A 5,494-nucleotide genomic window follows, 5' to 3' on the forward strand; every position below is an offset into this window, starting at 1 on the left:
AAGATTGGTTTGCACCTAGAGAACAGAGCATTCATTCCTTATGGGCCCTCTCTGGTCCTTCATTTTAGATCCCTGGAAGAGCTGGTCTCCCAAACACTGTGATTTTAGAAATTCTCACAATTCTGTTTGCTCCTTTTATCTCTCAAAACTACAAAAACCAATCTTTACATCTTTGAATAGTTAGCTCTTGGAATTTTTTTTTTTTGTTGTGAATATCTCCTAGCCAGTAAAAGACAGAGGTGATGATGGAGAAAAAAAACAAAGGAAGCAGGAGATAAGAAAAAAATCTAACTCAATTTCCCCAGTCTGTCATTGATCTTGAATGGCAAAATTTCCCACCTGGATGATTCTATGACCTTTTGGTAATATAATTGTCTGCCTATATATCAGGGCTTCTTAAATTTTTTTCACTCATCCTTTTCACCAATGAAATTTATATACACACAAAAATATATAATTTTACCATCTACTAAAGACAAAGGATATTTTGAACTTAATGAGCTGGATTGCTTTTTTACTTTTACATAAAATTAAATTTTAGAGAAATATTTGATATGTTATTTTTGACAAATTTCTCTCAACCCACATATTCAGTTACAAGATCGTATATGGAATAGCAGTGATCCATAGTTTGAAATTATGGCCTATATAACTCTAACATAGAACTAATATATCCTCAATCTCTGAAATTTACTTGTAGGGAGATGAGAATCAAGTTATTTCATTGAGTTGACACTTTCTCCTTCTCCCCCACCCTTTAGAATTGATTGATACAGACATAAGTGATTGAGTTAACACATCCTCATTCATGCTGGCAGGACTGAGAAGGGGTCCTTGTTTACATGTCTCCTATTGAGTTCTCAAGTAGCCAACATTCAAGCAGGCAGCCAATAGGATAGCTGGAATCAGGTGTGAACTCCCCTCTCAACTCCCTTCCAGAGCCTATAAAAGCCTGAGGGAACACAGTCTGAGAAACTCCTGGTTGAAGGACGCAGCTTCAGCAGACCAGCTCAAATTCTTTGAGGCAATGGAAGGGAGCCATAGTTCCAGACATTCCAAGGGTAACAGTGACAGGAGGCGAAAACGAGAGTTGAAGGAGATGTTTGGTGAAGACTCAGAGATGTCTAAGGAGTCACCAGGGGGGAAGAAGAGGCGTATATCAAGGTTTGAGGAGGTGAAGGAGAAACCAGAGGTAATTCCTGCACCACCATCAGAGAGCCCAGGCCTGCTGACTAAATTACAGATCAAACAAATGATGGAGGCAGCCACAAGGCAGATCGAGGAAAGGAAAAGACAGCTGAGCTTCATTAGTGCTCCTTCCCTTCAGCCCAAGACTCCTTCTTCTTCACCACCAGAACGACTGCCAATGAGCAATACTATTCAGCCTGCCCAGGCTGCCACCTTTATGAAAGATGCCATTGAAAAGACACTGAAAGCAGCTGAACTACAAGCTCGGATTCAGGCTCAGCTGGTATCGAGACCAGGACTGATTGGCAATGCCAACATGGTTGGACTGACCAGCCTTCCTGTTCCTCCAAAAGTGGAGCCAAAGCATCAGAGGAAACCTATACCCCTTATCCTGGATGAACAAGGCCGAACCATAGATGCTACAGGCAGAGAGATTGAGTTGAAACCCCCAATGCCAACGTTAAAGGCCAACATTCGGGCTGCGAAGCCAGAACAACTCAAGCAGCAGCTCAAGCCAAAGCCACCAGAGGATGGGAAATCCAACACCTTTTTTGATCCCCGAGTCTCTATTGCTCCTTCCCAACGCCAGAGACGAAGCTTTAAATTCCATGAGAAGGGCAAATTTCAAAAGATTGCCCAGAGATTAAGGACAAAGCCTCAGCTAAAGAACCTGCAGGCAGAGATCTCACAGGCAGCCCAAAAAGCTGGCATAATACGTACTGCAACCAAGCTGGAGCTCATCACCCCTAAAAGAGAACTAAATGAAGGGGAGATTCCTGATATTGAATGGTGGGATGCCTACATCATTCCCAAGGGTTTTGACCCTATAGGGGAAGCTCCCAAAGAAGACTATTTTGGGATTACAAATCTCATAGAACATCCAGTCCAGCTAAAGCCTCCAGTGGACAGTGACATACCAGTGACACTGAGGGTGTACCTCACCAAAAAGGAACAGAGACAACTCAGGAGGCAGACCAGGAGGGAAGCTCAGAAGGAACTGCAAGAGAAAGTCCGCCTGGGGCTCCTGCCTCCTCCTGAACCCAAAGTCAGCATTTCCAGTTTGATGAGAGTATTAGGCACAGAAGCTGTTCAAGATCCCACCCAAGTGGAAGCTTACGTCAGAGCCCAGATGGCCAAGAGACAGAGTATGCACAAAGAGGCGAATGCTGCCCGCAAACTGACAGCAGAACAGAGGAAGGTCAAGAAAATGAGAAAGCTGCTAGAAGACACTTCCCAGGGGGTGCACATATCCGTGTTTAGAGTATGGAATTTGAGTCATCCAGCCAAGAGGTTCAAGATTGAAGCCAACGCTGGGCAGCTGTACCTTTCAGGGGTGGTCGTGCTTCACAGGGATGTCAATGTCGTGGTGGTAGAAGGGGGCCCTAAGGCACAGAAAAAATTCAAGCATCTAATGCTGCACCGTATAAAATGGGATGAAGAGACATGGAACACGAAAGGAGATGAGGAACATGAGTCTGAGCAAGACCTGGCTGTGAAAAAACCCAACAAGTGTGCATTGGTCTGGGAGGGCACAGCCAAGGAACGGAGCTTTGGAGAAATGAAGTTCAAACAATGCCCCACAACGAACATGGCCAGAGAGCATTTCAAAAAGCATGGGGCCGAACATTACTGGGACCTTGCACTGAGTGAGTCTATGTTGGAATCCACAGACTGAGACTGACGGGGGCCGTAGCCCCTTTAAGATTTCCTTTCTGATTTCCCAACCCCCATGGCTGGCATGACCTTTAATTCACAAATCCTGGTCAAAAAGCACCCTTTTGAATATCTGGGCCCAGCCCCCACCAGATCTGAGCTGGCTTAAGTTTTCAGCCCCCACTATCTGCTCAAGTTTCCCCAACCCCCAACAAACAGTTTCTTCCTTATCTGAAAAACCCGCCAAAAACTTGGCACTGACCATATGCCCCTTCAAGCAAATAAAAGAGCCAAGCTGGAATCATCTCTTGGCAGAGAGTTGAAACATGCGAGCACCATGCTTTGCATCACAAACTCTGTCCCCCGCTTTTGGTATATTTCTTCCTCTATCTAATACCTTTACTAATCAGACTTTAACCTTATTCCAAACCCTACAATCAACCTTTTTTTTTAATGAATCTAGGTTTTTGGGCCTGTAAATTCCTTTACAGGGGACTCTTGCTGACATGTCATTTAGCTTTGGGGTTTCCAATGCAATTCTCCAGTGCCTGAAAAGCTTCTCTGAGGCATTCTTGAACAGACTGATGCTCAGAGCAGCTGTGCCTAGCAGATCTGCTTCTCCAGGTGAAGTTCCTACTTTGGTAAACTGTTTGTTATTGATTAGTGTTCTTTGGCTCTAGGTAGATTCCAATGTAAGTCTGGACTCCCAGGCAATGAGAGAAAAGTTCAGGAAGTGGGGTTGGGAGATCTTTTGTGTTTTAAGATCTATAAAAACCTGTTTACAATTTGTGTGTTACATTCTTATCATGAATATTGCTATCATAATAAATCCTTTGTGGTTTTTACCTTGAGAATCTCTGACTTTAATTTGGGTAAGGGTAGCTGTCCCACACAGCCCCAGAGGAGCCCTTCAATTTGGGATGTAAGGTGTCTGAAGGGTATTCAAACTCAAGTCCTCCAGTTTTCAGAGCTGGTGCTCTGTCCACTATACCATCTAGCTGCCCCTTTATTCCTTTATTGTAAAGTAGGTTTTCTATAGTGTGTGTGTGTATGTGTTTGTGTTTTATTTTGCAACATGGCTAATATGGAAATATGTTGTACCTGACATGTATAATCAATATGTTAAGTTTCCCTACTTAGGGCTTGGGGGAAGAGCACTCCAAATTGTTAACAATGAGTGTTAAAATTGTTTTACTTTTAATTGTAATTATTGAAATAAAATTGTGTGTGTTCTTGAAATGAGTACACCTTGAAGCTGCAGTCAATATCAAGAGCATAACATCCATCCCTCCTTTCCATCCTCCAGGGTTTCCAAACAGCCTAGTAATACTTGAAATCTTATCTATGTAAAAAGAGGCTTGAGAATAGTTAAGTCCCATTAGTCAAGAACTTCACAAACACAATTCTTGTTAACATCCATGAACTCTATAACCTACCAAATGGACTAGACCTTGGACATTCTTCCAACCCATGTGCCATACTGCTAAAGGAAACCAAAGACAGGGTTTGGTTACTGAAAGAAACCACTATCAATTGATGATCAGCTAGCCAATAAACTGTCTATTAATCATCTAGAAACTCTGTTAATCAGACTTCTCATTCATCTCAGCGGTTTGTATCTGATTATTGGCACAATCATCAAGAAATGCTATTGTTTCTATGACCTTCAATGGAGTTCTTTTATTTCAAGGAAATCTGGGAGAGTGATTTCGGACATGAATTGTAATAAAACTCTTCTAACTTGATTTCTCCCATATGTCATTTTTCCTCAATGGCAAATTTTCCCACCTGGTTGATTCTATGACATTTGCTAATACAATTGGCTGCCTATATTAGGGCCCCTAAAAAGTTTCCATTCCTAAAGCCTTTTCACCAGAGAAATTATGTGACCCCAAGTATATGGTTATATAAAATAGGTATACGAATCAGACAATTATTGAAAATAAATAAAGACTTTATTTGAAAACAATTCTTTTGTATACATATGTCTATTTATTAAAGACAAAAGCTGTTTTCACACTAATGAGGTAGTTTGCTTGTTTATTTTTACATAAAGATTATATCTTGGAAAAATATTTGGTATCTTTTACTGTTGACGAATTTTTCTCAAATCTCACATTCAGTAATGTGATTCGATATGGAGTTCACGTGACCCATAAGTTAAAACTCTGGCATTTATAACTCTTATTTAGAAGTACTAGCAAGGTGGGGGAGCAATTTCTCCTTACTATGCTTATGTCCTTATTTTTCCTTCCATGGTAAATTTCTATAACTACAGCAAACGGTCGAGATAACAGATGAAAACAAAATGCAATCTTTAAGTCATAAACCAAGGCTAGAGTACATGTAAGCTACTCACAATAAGATGCAGGTATATAAGCAGCAATGGACAGCCAAAAATGAATGAGTAGAGTAAAAAACCGGAGCGAATACAGTAAAAAACAAAAACAAAAACAAAAACATATATATATATATATATATATATATATATATATATATATATATATATAATTTTTTTTTTTTACACAAATGCCCCAGGCAGCTAGGTGGCTCAGTGGATAAAGCTCCAATCTTGAAGTCAGGAGCACCAGAGTTCAAATCTGACCTCAGACATTTAACACTTCCTACAAACAAAATACTAAAAAACAAAATA

General features: G+C 40.8%; 1 pseudogene; it reads left to right on the forward strand.

The window, feature by feature from the left end:
* Window positions 1-1,039: 1,039 nt before the first annotated feature.
* LOC141553181 (U4/U6 small nuclear ribonucleoprotein Prp3 pseudogene) lies at window positions 1,040-2,863 on the forward strand (annotated as a pseudogene).
* Window positions 2,864-5,494: the final 2,631 nt, after the last annotated feature.

Source organism: Sminthopsis crassicaudata, chromosome 2 (assembly GCF_048593235.1).
Source record: "Sminthopsis crassicaudata isolate SCR6 chromosome 2, ASM4859323v1, whole genome shotgun sequence".
Classification (NCBI taxonomy): Eukaryota; Metazoa; Chordata; class Mammalia; order Dasyuromorphia; family Dasyuridae; genus Sminthopsis; species Sminthopsis crassicaudata.